This window comes from Vulpes lagopus, chromosome 2 (assembly GCF_018345385.1).
Source record: "Vulpes lagopus strain Blue_001 chromosome 2, ASM1834538v1, whole genome shotgun sequence".
Lineage (NCBI taxonomy): Eukaryota > Metazoa > Chordata > Mammalia > Carnivora > Canidae > Vulpes > Vulpes lagopus.
In genome coordinates, this window is record NC_054825.1 from 94703219 (window position 1) to 94718480 (window position 15262).

Genomic DNA, 15262 nt, shown 5'->3' on the forward strand with positions numbered 1-15262 from the left:
TTTTATAAATTTTCACACATCATTATTAAAACATGAGATTAAAATGACAGTAATGAGATTATTTTAGGTCATTTTAGATTTTTTTAAAAAGGATTTTCCACAGCGACTTGAGCTTTCAGTGCTTACAGAGTATACTAGCCTCTATGTCTGGTAATAATTTCTCAAATTATCTGTTCATCACTTCTTACTTTCTTTTCATTGTTATTTCTATGTACTTTTATTCCTCTATTTTCACTGTCATCACTTTTCTTTATGCTTTTGTTATTTGCTGTGTGTAATATCCACGTATGTGTAACCCAGTTGTTTCATTTTTTGTTCTCCTTTTTACACCCAATAAAAGCAATTTTTCTTGCTGTTTTGATCTCTTCTATTATTTGTGGAATGAAGCTTACCCCTTTAAATATCTGTTTATGCCTTATGTGCAGTCATATTTTAATATGCTTCCTTCATGTGGAAGCTAATTTCTCAGCCAAAAATCATCTTAGAGTCTTTAAATACCCACTGCATCATTTGTTCAAAATTTAACATCAGCTCCAAAGTTTGAGGCTCGTGTTTCTTATGCCTTCCCATATTTTACTGCCAAGTTTAGTCGGTTCCATATCAAGAATGGACTGCCTTTCCTTTAAAAAATTATTTGTAACACCTGTGGTAGAAAGACCTCATGACTGAAACAGGAATTTCAGCTCCATGTTTTCACAGTAATGGAGCAGAATGAGGAACATAGGTGGTTCCAGGACTTATTAGACGGTCTGCTTATTGGCAAACTAGCAAGTAAAAGCCTACTATCTATTATTCGTGAAACATGTTTTTTTATCTTAATGCCACTAACATATGTCCTTGATATCACAAGACTTGTGCATTCAGATTTTTTTTTTTAAGTAAGAATAGATCAGGAAAACTGCTCTACTATTCAGATAATATAAGATGTCAGTTTGTTCTGAGGTTTTAGTCCGAGACATTTGGTCAACACATTCAACACCAAACACATTATTTCTCTGAATGCCTAATATCATCATGATTAAAAGTTTTCCTGAATATAATACAGTATTAGCTCTTACAGCATAATTGTTCAAAATTGGAAATGTACACATACATACCCTATACCAAAAGGGCAGATACTCTTCACCTGAATGTATGTGCTTATACAGGTTGTTTAGCTTCTTGTAAAAGTGTTTTCCTTTGGCTTGTTACTGCCTTTTGTCAGATAATCTTGATAATGCTGTATAATAAATATTTTCTATTTATTAAATATGTGTATTCCTTCTCCATGCTTTGCCAGAGTTACAATAAGAGAAATAGACTGGTACAAAGAACAATTACAGTGGTTTGATTTTGCTCACAACATGTCTTCTAGATCAAAGTTGGAGAATATTACACAAAATCTACGGGCCAGGTAGGTGACAAGGTAGAGCACATTTGGACTCTGAGAAAGATCGTACTTGAAACTCTAAATCAAAATTAAATCCAGAATTTGAATATTCAGTGCTATGGCAGACACTGCCTTTCATCTATTTTGAGAATGTATGAGGCTTGACAAACTCTTGGATCTCCAGCAGAGCTCTGGAGACAGAGGCGTCTGAAGGCTGCCTCTTTGTTTTATTAGTGCCCTACAAGACTCATACTCTAGAGGAACCTAGTGTCTTACTTTGTTGACATCCTCCTTCTATTCCCTTACATTTCAAGTTTTGTTCCCTTATATTTCAATGGGGACTTCACTGGTCTTCCAAATAAGGAAACCTGTTATTCATATCTTTTGCCATAAGGTACCCACAAAGTAAAGCATCCATCCAGTATCATTGGAGAGGAGAACAATGATGGTACAAGGATCACATCCATGAGATTGTGATTTGTTTAGATGATAGGAGCAAGCTGTATACAGGAAGGCTGATATTGAAGGAATTTCCAGAATCAGGGGTTGAGACACCAGGGGGTTTCTTCACTACGTCCAGAAAATAGAATGAGAAATGAAATGGGAGCTTGATGTCTGAGAGAGAAAAGTCAGAGGAGAGAGAATGAGAAACAAAAGAAGAAGAAGAAAAATGAAAATGTTTCAGATGTGTAGTCCAAAGATACCCTCAGGTTGTCCAGTAGGTCATTGGGCACTTGGAGGGTCCAGAAGCTTCACCATAAGGAAGACATTTCAAGCAGCTGAGTCTGGGATCCGGATACTGCAAACGATGTGTGAGTAACTGCCCCAATAATTTCTACAGAGACTTTCCTGAAAAGGAATCAAAGAGAAGGGAAGCAACAGGTTCATCAGCTTACTCTGAGCCAGATATTTTGCTAGATTCTTTACATTCATTCTGATTTAATCTTCTGGGTACTTCTGCTCCATGGATATTTTAGAGTATTGAAATAACTTGCCCAGAGTCTCTCAGCTAGCAAGTGGCCCATAAGGGATTCAAGCTCTATCCTAAGCTGGCACAGAGCCTGTGAATTCATGTTCCTCTCCAGAACTCAGGAGAGTATGTAGGAGCTGCTCCTCCTTTTGTATTCTCAAAGCATTTTATTCATACCCTGACTATATTATAGTTTGCATGTCTCTTTCCCTTAATAGATTCTAAGTTCCTTTTTGTTTGTGATCCATTTTTTTTTTCCTTTCTAATTTGTGAGACTTCAGGGCAAGGCGGATACTCAGTAAATGTCGAAAAAAGGAAGTAAGTGTTGTAACACCATGTAGTTTTCCTAGCTTAATTCTTTGAAGATTTATTCCAAGAGCCTTATGGGGTCCAGAGCTCTGTATTTCCACCTACTGATCCTAACTCTGCCAACTGGAACAACACATGTTTTCACCATGAAAAACAAGCTCTCCTTTTGGCATCAAAAAGAGCTGTCCCACTGGGCAGCCGGTCTGCCTTTCTTGCAGAAGAGCACAGCAATACTCAGTGTTCGCTGAGCCCAGCCAGGGGTCTGGCAAAGTGATAATAGGTGTGGGAAACAGCGTCCTCTGCAGGAGAACTGCCAGTACCACACAGACTGCTGAAGTGGGACCCCCACTGAAGTGAGGGCAAATAGTGAATCCATAGAGAAAGCAAGGGCTGGAGGTTCCTTTCTCACAGAAGTACATATCTTTAAACAAAGTGGAAGCCAAAACTAGTCACCAAGACTTGAAGGGACATGGGAGAAAAGGAGAGGCTAGTTTAGGGAGTTGATTATGACACTATTGAACGAAAACTGGCTTGATTCTTTCATGGTAACTTGAGAAGCAAGGCATATAATAATAATATAATTAATATAATATAATATAATATAATATAATATAATATAATATAATAAATATAATATAATAAATAGGAGAAAAAGAAGGAGGAGGAGGAGGAGGAGGAGGAGGAAACGACAACTTAAGAATGAGGATAAGAAAAACTGAATGGGAAAATAATCATAGAATTATTGAGTTGGAGGTAAATTTAGAAGTCATTTAAAATAAGCTATCTCCGGGGGTCCCTGGGTGGCTCAGTCGGTTAAGTGTCTGACTCTTGGTTTTCACTCAGGTCCTGATCTCAGGTTTGTGAGATGGAGCCCTGAGTTGGCTCCATGCTCAGCAAGGATATCTCATGCTGTAAATTCTCTCCCTATTCCCCTGCCCCTCCCCCAGCTCATGCTCTCTCTCTCTCTTTTTCTCCCAAATAAAAGAAACAAATAAAAAATAAAAAGTAAAATAAAAAATAAATAAATAAATAAATAAATAAAAAAGTAAGCTATCATTTCATTTAGGACTCTATTTCTCTGTGTCCTGTTTCTCTTCTTATGTCAGAAAGGGGTAGGTAAGGGGTCACTTCTGATTGGAGTAGCACAGGTGGAATGGCCTGAAGTCACACAAAAAGAGAGCAGAGAGATCCAGATACTGGGAAAGCAATATCCAAAGTGACATTGTTAATCCATGATGCTTAACAGAGCTAAGACACAAATTCAGAATGAGGGTATTGCAAGGCCAGGAAAACAAGGGGGTGGAAGCAGCAAGGCATGTAGCAGGACGAGAGGCTGGAGGAATTCCAAAGACAGAATCCTGGCCACTGAAATGAGCTTTTGGTGAGAATCACAGAGGCTAACATGTGTGACCCAGGTTTACTTTAAGGAATGGGATGGATTCAGGTGATTTTTGCCCTCTGCTGAAATATTTCCAGGGACTGGGATCTTGCATTTGATAAAAGAAAGCTCTAATCATTAGAAAAGCTTTTGTTTTCCAGAACTAAAACTTTTCTGTCACTTTTGTCCTATCAGAGATCTGCCCTCTGGAAAGAAATGTAATAAATTTAGTATACTGTGCACATGACTTCCCTTCAGTCACATGAAGAGTGATTATGCCATTTGTTAGTAGTTCATTCTCCAAGCCAAATAGCTTCACTTCCTTTAACTGTTTTTGTTTGTTTTGTTTTGTTTTTGTTTGTTGTTGTTGTTGTTGTTATAAGGTTCCTAAACTCCCAATCAGTCCATGGTGATATCCCAATTTTGAATATCCTTTAAAAATTTTTGCCTCCAGAACTAGACATAATACTGCACGAATACTTTGATTCACTTTAACCATTATTCTAATATTGCTGCCTAAGATTATGCTAATTTTGTTAGGAGCCTTGCCACATTTTGAGCTCAGGATTAGCTTGGAGTCAGCTATAACCTATAAGGCATTTTCTTATGAACTGCAGGAAATGGGTATGAATGTGAATATCTTATTAGGATGGATTTCCCCAGAAACAGACCCTGAGAGGAGGATTTGAATGAAAGTTGTGTACTGGGGAAATGATCCTTGGAAGCACCAATAGGAATGTGGGGAGGCAAGGCAGTAAATGATATGCAGCCGATAAAGAGTATATTACCAGGCAGGTTACCACCATGGGACTCAGTCCTGGGACTCTGGGAGTGGAGAGCATGCCTCAAAATGTCCACCATTGGGGATGTCTGGGTGGCCCAGCGGTTTAGTGCCTGCCTTCAGCCCAGGCCATGATCCTGGTGTCCCAGGATCGAGTCCCACATCGGCTCCCTGCATGGAGCCTGCTTCTCCCTCTGCCTGTGTCTCTGCTTCTCTCTCTCTGTCTCTCATGAATAAATAAATAAAATATTTTTAAAAATTAAAAAAAAAAAAAGAAGAAAGAAAATGTCCACCATCCCCATGGGGCAAGGTTGTGGGAAGTATTTAATCATCAATTCCTGTCATGGTTGAGGGCTGCTGAGGAGGGAGGTGCATTATAATTCTAGTAACTTCCAAGGTGTCATATTCGCAGGCTCCAGTCTCCAAAAGAGCCTTCAGGCAAAGACTTACAGATGTTGGCAGCTGGAAACCTAAGAATTGGCCTGTGGGGAAGGGGAATGCCAGGAGGGGGAAGGGCACTAACAATATGTGCTATAGATATGAAAATGGAGATGATAGATTAGATAGATGACAGATGATGATAGATAGATGATTGATACATAGATACATACATAGATAGATAGGTAGATGATAGATAAATAACATACATACATGCAGACACAGATACCAGTACAGAAAAAGATAAGAAAACAAAGAGCTATACAAAGCAAAATAAAGCTGTGTTAAAGGGCTTGACATTATTACAAGTGTTTCTAGCACCAACCAAAGAAACTCCTGTCTCCTTATTGCGAGATAAAGTCACAAAAGAAAATTAAAGTTCGACTGTCCTATAAATAAATTTGATGTTAGCCTCTGGGTTATTTCTTTAAAACAGTTTCTTAGATCGTGTCATTTTTCTATTTAAAAGCAACAGAACGTGTGGTAGAAATTTAGAGAATTAAAAGAAAAATCTTTCATCATGTCATCTAAGTATTAACATTATAGACATTTTGATTTTTTCTTCTAAAGTGATTCTCATGCCAGGAAGTTTGTTTCTAACAGTTAGGATTATCTCTTATTTATAATCTTTCCCCTGCTTTTTAAAATTTGCATTATGACCTAAGCAAGGATTTCTACTTGATCAAAACTGAGGAATCACTTGCTCATGGAGTTAGACAAAGCTCCCTATGCTCATAGAATCTGGATCCAGGAATCCGTTGGGAATAATTCACACCTGGTTCACAACTGAGAAGTTCAAACATTCAGTAAATTCAAATTTATAACAGCATAGCTGATAGATGGGATGGTCGTGTTGTAAGCCAGGTTAGGGGGAGGGGCAACAGACGACCTGAAAGGGAAAACAAAGTCATAAGAAAAGAGAATGGAATCTGGGCAAGAATCACCAACAGGGTTTGGGCAGACAGGTGATGAATAAGCTCCTCAACACCTGGTGCACTCAGTGATGGAGCAGCTGTGTGGCTCATTGGCAAGAATGGATCTCTAGGAGTCTAACAAGACTCCTCCAATTAACACTCCTCAAACCTCCACATGTAAAATTTAGAAGAAGCCACAAGAAGGGCAGGGATTTTCCAGCAGGTCAGCAGGGAAGATGAGCGCTGTAGATCATGACAGTCCCCTGTCTTGGTACAGCCTGAGCAGAGAGCCAGCCTGGTAAATGGTGCAAACGACACCAATAACAGAGATCAAGAGCAGGGGCTATGAACTCTAAGCACAGTAAGGGAGAGAGTCTCAAAGGATGTTAGAGGTCAAGAGTGGATCAGTGCCACCACGCTGGCATCAATCCAGGAAGAGATGGGGAGAGATGGCTATGCAGGGATCATCCACAGGGACAAGTAACTGCAGGCCAACTGCAGTGCCACCATGCTGGCATCAATCCAGGAATAGATGGGGAGAGATGGCTATGCAGGGATCATCCACAGGGACAAGTAACTGCAGGCACCAGTCAAAAGAGATTGCAAAGCAGCAGCTAAAACAGGAAGGCAAAGGTGTAGGCTCTGTGCAAATTACATGAAATGCAATGTTTTCTCTTCAAAAACTCAGCACAATTGGGAAATAACATGTTTATTTGCCATTTGAGGGCTTACAGTAAGTCATTAAAGTGACCTACTTAATATTCACACCCTAAAAGCATTAAAAGCACTTCTTGCTGAAGTGCAAGTGAACAAAAATACTCCATAAACTTGGATATCTTCTAATTTTTAAACCATACCTAGTGTTAAACACTTAGATTGTTTAAAACTTTTTGAATCCTATAAATAGTATGAAGAATTATTCCACGCCAAAGATTTGTTCTATATATATTTCTCTTTTTTACCCAATATTTCATTTATTAATTTATTTGAGAGAGAGAGAGAGAGAGAGAGAGAAAGAGGGAGAGAGAGCACCTGTGTGCTCCAGAGCATGAGTTGGGGGTGGGGCAGAGGGAAAGGTCGAAAGAATGTCAAGCAGGATCCACACCCAGTGCAGAGCTGAAGTGGGGATCCCTCTCACAACCCTGAGATCATGACCTGAGCCAAAATCAAGAGTCGAACACTTAACTGACTGAGCCATCCAGGTGCCCCAATATATATATTTCCTTAGACTGGTTTCTAAGATTATGTTATCAGTTATTTGATAATAATTATTATTTATTCCCTGCATTTTACATTTACATTTTATGCCACATTTAACTTTGTAATATTCTTTGAGGTAGGACTTCTCATTTTATAAATGAGAACATTGAGGCTCAAAAAAAATTGAAGTAACTTGCCTAAGATCACAAAGCTGGTGGGATATGGAGCTGTAGTACGCTCCCTGGGCTCCAAAGCCCAGACTCTGAACCACCACGCTGTGCTGGAAATTCTGCTGATACTATTTTTAAAATAGTACACTGAAAACTGTTCTGTAAGCTCTTGATACAAACAAGCAAACTCGGTCTGAAGAGCAATGTAATAGAAAATTTATATTGCTTGCTCTAGAATTGTAAGCAGAAAGAGTTATGGGTCCTCAGAAAAAGAAAGAGGAGACTTAGCTTTCATGACACAAAGGAAGTAGTTTTAGGCATCCAGGTATTTTTCTGATCTATGCCCTACTTCCCAGATTTATGCACTTCTCCCAGAACTTTCTAGGAGGTGTCAGAATTACAAAGAAATGCAAAAACCTTAGTAGTTAAAGGTTTTAAGGGAACAAGGAGAATGGGAAAACTTAACAGCCACTACCAGGCCAGGAAAAAGCCTTACCATAACAGAGACAATAAATCAATGGTAAAACTCCCAAAGTTGTATCAAAAGTAAGGCCCTCAACTCTTTACCTGAGATAATGAGCCCAGGACCCCAGCCAGTTTATGCATGTTCTGGCTCTGAGAGCAGACCCCCTTCCCACTGACAGCTGACAGTTACCTCTGCTCCATTATAATGTTAAAGTCTCCACCCCACAGAGGAGCACAAACTTCAGTAATATAACATAGACTACATATATTGGCATGTTTCCTAAGTTAGCCTGTGCAACCTTATGTCTGTCTACATATGATGACAAAACTCCCCTTTCTGCATATTCATCCTAACCCTAAATAAAAAGAACCCACTTGTCCCTGCTCAGGGAGTCCTGGCTTTGGAAGTTATTCTCTGTGACCTCCTTATTTGCTGCAAATAAAGTTTCCTTTGTGACAACTCCACCTGGTGTACTCTACCTGTAACTCACCAAGGAGAAGACTCCGATTAGTTCCGTTACAAAATCACCAGTTGGGAGCTAGGTATGAATTATCTCCCAGAGGGCTTTAAGATTTCATACACGTGGGATCCCTGGGTGGCGCAGCGGTTTGGCGCCGCGATCCTGGAGACCCGGGATCGAATCCCACGTCGGGCTCCCGGTGCATGGAGCCTGCTTCTCCCTCTGCCTGTGTCTCTGCCTCTCTCTCTCTCTCTGTGACTATCATAAATAAATAAAAAATACCTTAAAAAAAAAAAAAAGATTTCATACACGTGCAGAAGTCTTCCTTATCCACAACCAGAATCATCATCACTGCATGTTGACTCACAATGGAAATCTACCAATGGAAAAAAAAAATTCTAACTCAAAATCACTGTTTAATTGCAGCAATTTATAAAAACACTAGAAAACTACTTGAAGTAAAAAAATGTATATATATATATATATATATATATATTTGCAGTAATTACCGTATTTGTAAGATAGCAAATTTTGCCACCCCAAGATGTGCCTCTTGGAATACTGATTATTTTAAGCTGGTTATTTTTAAGAAACTGCAAACACAGTGGAAGCTCTGAAAACCAAGTAGAAGTTACCCTTTTGTAAGAAATATTTACATTTAAGAGAGACATCTCCATTTGTAAGACTGTTGGGGAGGAAAGATTTTTTTCTCTACCCTTCAAAGTTTCTCTAGCTGGTCCAAGAATCAAATTGACCTGAGACAGATTAACGGGAGAAAACCAAACAAAAGTTCGGTAACACGTATAACTGAGAAGACCCAGGAAAAGTGAGTAACTTCCTGAATGGCCAAAGATATCACCTTAATACCATCTTTAGCCAAAGACAAAAGCAGATATTGGGGGTGGAGAGTCAGTTATGGGAGGTTACCAGGAAAAGCAAAGTAAACAAGGGTAAGGACGTTGTGCATGTTGTGCCCAAGAATGCAAATCCGAGAAACCACCGAGGAGCCCACACTATGCAAAGACACGACGGTTTACCTACACGAGGGTTTATTTACAAGCTCGAGCTTGGGTCCAAGTGTACCCGACACAGTGGAGCAGGGACCTGGACCCCGAGGTTAAGAGGCGCAGCAGCTTTATAGGGGCCAGTGGCCAATGGGATTGTAACATACCCAGAAAGTTGCACAGTCATGTTGGTCCACACGCAGGTGGCCAATTGAATCCTAATACACCCTATAGTGACCATTTGAACTGGCCTATCACTCTGGCCGGAATTGGCGCGCAGTTTTGGCGGGCACAAGGCGGGGTTACATTGTCAGGAGCCGATCTCCGATTAGGGTGTGCCCAGCGGCTTGACTAGGGTGGGGCAGCGCCTTAAGCAATAAGCAGGTCATGTGGGGGTCACACAGGAGTTGGCGGGTGTAGCACAAAATGGAATCAGTCCTGCTCTGCTTGTCCAGGGGTAGGGGATTTTTGTTAAATTTCCTGGGTCCCACAATGCAGATTTAAGTAGTTGTCTTTTCCATTGATAAGACTTTCTAGAGATTTAGAGTCATCCCTCCTCTTCCTGTTACAGCAAAGCAGATGCCTGACAAATGGAGATTTTTCTTTTATATGTAAATGTATCTTTACAAAAGGATATCTTTTACTTGGATTTCAGAGCTTCTCCTGTGTTTGAAGGGTCATAAAAATAACTAGCTTAAATTAACCAATATCCTTGTGGAAACTTCCCTTTGTCTTTACCTCCCTCAGCTCTAAAGCCTAGAATCAGCCCTTCCTCACAAACCCGGCACAGCTCTTTTTGCCCATGGGTCCTAGCCCTGGGCTTTAACAAAACCACCTTTTTGCACCAAAGACATCGCAAGAATTCTTTCTAAGGCCTTTGACTCTGAATCTCAAGACTCCAAACCACCGCAGAAGGAAGGGAGGGAGAGGAAGGGGAGCCAGGGGAGGGAGTCAGAGGAAAGAAGAGGAGAAGGGAAGGATGAGAGAGAGGATTGAAAGCTTGTAACCAAACCAAACTAGAATTTGTCTGCCCCACATGCACGGAGCTTTGGCAGTGAAGAAATACAGACTACTACTTTGGTGTGGTGCCCCCCAGGAGAACAGGGAGCTAATGCTCGATATCCCAAACTCCCCCAGGGCTTACACGTGAGAGTTTTTAAAGGCAAAAATTAGGGTACCTGTGGAGGCCGAGAAAAATTAAGGCCATTCCACCTCAAGTTTAGCATTAGCACAAGTACAGCCATCTTTGGCCCCTGGGAATAAGAGCTGAACTTTACAGGAAAAACTGCAGAATGTCCTCGGCAGGGAATCCCATATCAGAAAGACAACAGAGCCCATGCCCGTGGTAGAAAGTTCCATATCAGAATGAAAGCAGAGCTCAATGCCCTTGAAAGCCCCATATCAGAATGTAAACAGAACTTGAGAAATTCCTCCACCCCTTTTGAAAATCCCCTAGGCCAGCCAGCCCATAAAAAACCCAGCTGTAACCCACTTCGGGGTCCAAGTCCCTGCTCCGCGGTGTTGGGTACACTTGGGCCCAAGCTCGAGCTTGCTAATAAACAAACCCTCGTGCGCTTGCATTGGTGTCAGCTCCTTGGTGGTTTCTCAGATTCGCAATCTTGGGCACAACAGTATCCAGGTGGAGTTTATGTAGTTTTGGGATATAGGTGAGGTTTGGTGGGGTGAGGTCTGGAGCCCACAGCCAAAAAAGAATTCTTGAGATGTCTTTGGTGCAAAAAGTGGTTTTATTAAAGCCTAGGGATGGGACCTGTGGGTAGAAAGAACTGCAACGGGGTTCTGAGGAGCAATTGATTATATTCCATGGGGTGGGGAGAGGTGAGAAAAAAGGAAGGTTTTCAAAAGAACTTTCCTATGCTAAAGAGGACCTACAAGATACTGGAGGCCTTGCCATGTTCAAGTTAAGGTTGCTTTTCCCTTTAGTAAGGTGTTAACTAACATGAAGACAGTTGGGATCTCCATAGAAGAATGTCATATATATATACCACCCAGGAGTGGGGGGTGGGGGTGGGGATATTGCAGGGTGTCAGCTTGTGCTTTGTCTTAGCTAGGCTTCTGCTCCCTCATCAGAGTGGCATTCAGTAATTGGTGGACAATGAAATCATGTTCTTGACATCTTATCTTCTGTTCTTTGACTCCAGTGTGTCTGGTTGAAAGGGGATCTGTTCCACTTCAAAGACTGTAACTCAAAAAGCATCTCTCTTCAGTCAGTGAGTTAATAAACAGTATATTGGAGCAATACATCCTGTGATTCCTATCAATAGTAATTTATTACATTTAAGAGATTGTGTAAGTATTCTCTACTGTTGACTACAATTGTCTTGCTCAACACGTGTGTAAAATTCTACCAGAGTGATCAATAGTGGCCTACATCCCATTTAACACATTCTACCTACATTCCATTTTCCCCTAGTATTGTTCCCAGAAGTCTTCAATCTCAGTACTCTAATAAAATAACATCTATTTCATGCTCACATAAACTCACATTCAGGTTAGGCCACTCTCCTTCATGCCTGCAACAACCCAAGCTGGGACATGTGGTCCTAAGTCATTGCAGTAAAGGAAATGTGTGAACTGAAGGTTTGTGTAGGATGTTTGTAGGAGCCAGACTAAAAGTGGATGGCCAGCCATGTGTCCCCTGAAATCTAACTGCAAGGGAGGCAGGGAAACATGTCTTCCTAATTCCTAAAGCTGTAACTGGTGAACATGTTTCATTGTCTCTGCCATAGCTCTTATCTTCCTTCTACATAAGAAAACTGGGGCTTAGATGTGCATGTAATGTGCCTAGGGCCACAGAGCTCATAAGTGATGACAGAAGTGACAGATTCATCAGAATCCAGGGCTTTCTTTGTTGATACTAAACCACCCATACCTCTAAGTTGTGCACTAAACCTGAGTAGGCAACTAATGTCAGCCTTCTGTGACTATCTCAAGTGACCTCAAGGAAGAATGAAAAACAGGAATAATAAAAAAAAAAAACAGTTAAAAAGAGATGTGGAAGTGTAGAGGCCCCAGGCCAGGCAGCCCCCAAAATGGGCCATTCCGGCATAAAGATTATTTTGAGTTGAAGACAATCAAGAACCTGCAGGCTTAAGAGAAATGTTTGCCCATCGTTTAACTACACAGAAGAATCTAAATTAGAGGTGTTCCCCAAAATAACAGGTATAACCAAAAATAAATTTTATCTGGGTGGACCCAGCTCTATGGCAGGGGTAATAGCCAATTACCAAACATCTGCTCTTCTGATTGCCCTGTGAACTGCATTCCTTCCCTATAAAGTCCCAGACCCCCGGCCCCCTTCTCCTTGGTTCAGGATGACATGTAGACCTCATTTTGCCTAACTCTCTTTGGAACTTCCACGTCTGTGTGGATTCTCCTTCTGTATGATTAATCAGTTTTCTCCTGTTCACCTGTCCCATGTCAATCTGATTCTTAGTCCAGCAAAATAGACCTTGAGTGGACAGGAACTCTGCCCCCTGATACAACAATATTGTAAACAATCAGATATGATAGAAACATAACATATTAAGATGATCTAAAGGTCTTTCTTGTGTCTGTGTGGACATCAGTAAATCTCGACAACAGTAATAGATTATACCTTGTGACACACAGTGTTTGGGGAACTACTCGCCAGCATGTATACCCCATTTCTTTTTTGTATATGTAATCCCCTGAGCAACCTGAGAGACCACTTCAGAGCTATCGTCCTTAATAAGACAACAAATAAAGTATTTAGTAACCTGCTTTGATGTCGATTTTCTTTCAGTTGACAAAGTCTCTTGTATCCTCAGCAAATTCACCACCTGGTCTGCACCTTAAAGACAGTACTTGCTATGCAGATTCTTTTGATGTTTCCAGTTTTTCACTACAATACAATCTGCATTCATGTAGCCAGATTCACTGGCACATAATAGAAATTTTTAGTGACCAATCTTTTTATCAAAATCTAGTCTAATATTGAAGAGTGCTGCCAGGCCTCCAGGGAAGTTTCTATCACCCCAAGTAATTAGAGGTGACTTAAAATAACCTTAATCCTTCCATAACAAGATATTTAATTTGTGATAAGTAGTGGTGATGGGGGATATTTGTTTCTTTCTTTGTTTCTTTCTTCCTTTCTTTCAGTAGATTCCATGCCTAGTGTGGGGCCCAACACAGGGCAGGTGGGGCTTGAACTCACTATCCAGAGATAGAGACCTGAGCAGAGATCAAGGATGGGATGCTTAAATGACTGGTGCACCCAGGTGCCCTGGGGGGGGGGGGGAAAGCACTTTTTTAAATGGTTGGAAACATCATCAAAGTTCCTAAATTCTTATAAGTTTTAACCAAATGTCAATTAATATCCCTTCTTACTGCCTAACTTGTTAAATACCTAGTTAAAGTATAATGAGCTAGGGAGGGGGTGAAATTCATATATCCACAGAATTACTGCAGAACCCTAGTGATACAATGAAATAGTTCTCTAGGAGGAAGAACATCTCCTATGAGCAGTTTCTGTTTCTTCAGACAGGTAATACCTGACTTGAGGAAATACAATATACTTCTCTTATAAAAAAAATATCATTTGTTCCTTCATTAGATACAATTCATTTCTCCTATAAACGCATACCCTTCAGGGAGAGAGTGGTTGCAGCCTCTCAAGGAAAAGAGAGGCTCAGAGGTCCAGGGCTGAGCCCCCAGAATGGTGGAAGTTATAAAGGGGTCTGACCAGGGAGTGACCCACATTAGCAGTGCCTAGTGAGCCCTGGAGGTGGGCATAACTATCCCAAGATACAGGAGGGTTATAATTGATGGCGTTATTTATATTCACTTTTCTAATCAGGTTCTCTGCTGCACAGATTTTCAGAGAATTCCTACCCATTCTACGAGGTAGTAAAATACTGATCAAATGATGTATTGCTTCAGCCTGTTCTAGCTTCAGAAAGACTGTTAATCTTCATTGCTTCTTTTACCCCCAGGCTTGAATCTCTAGATCTGAGGTCTGAAACCCCAGAGACTGTAAATACTATCCACCTTCCCTTTTCTATTCAGCTATTCTAAATTTGCCTAAATGTAAAGGCTAACCCAACAGGAAAATATGCACTCATGAAAGATTTAGTTTTCTCTGATTATCATCTTGCTGTTTACCATTTCTGTTGGCATACGCAGGAAAAGCTGAATGACAAATTTAATTTTCTCTGGCTCTTGTGTACGTTAAAATAATGATACTGCAGAGCATTATGTATAAAGTACAAAGCAGTTTCGCTTTGAATCAAAAGTATCTGTATTTCTCTTCTTTACAACCAATATACATATGAGACAGATTTTAATTTTATCTCCAAAAATGTTTATCAGAAGCTTAAAAAACACCATCTCTGTGTATTTAACATAAAATAAAAATATTTTCAAGCTGATTATCCTTAAGTTTCAGTCTAGAAAGATTCCTAAACCACTACTAAATATTAAAAACGAATTCATTCCCCACTGCCTGAGTTAAAGGAAAGGCAGGAAAATCCTTTTCACATTTTGGAAATCATAGGATCACTTCAGATACTGGAAATAAAGTCTGAAATACTGGTGAATTTAACTTTTTAGCAAATATTTTGTCCTTTATATTCAAAAATAAAGTTAGAAAGCAGTATTCATGCATATACCACTGCCCTCTTTGACCATGTAACTGCTCAGAGAATTGGTTGCAGGTTCTTCCAGAGATCTTAAATAAAGTACCAACAGCTACTTTGTTGACTCACCTGGCCACAGGCAGGAATGAGGTTCTTTTCTTTCCTGAGACCATTATGTACAAATGGGT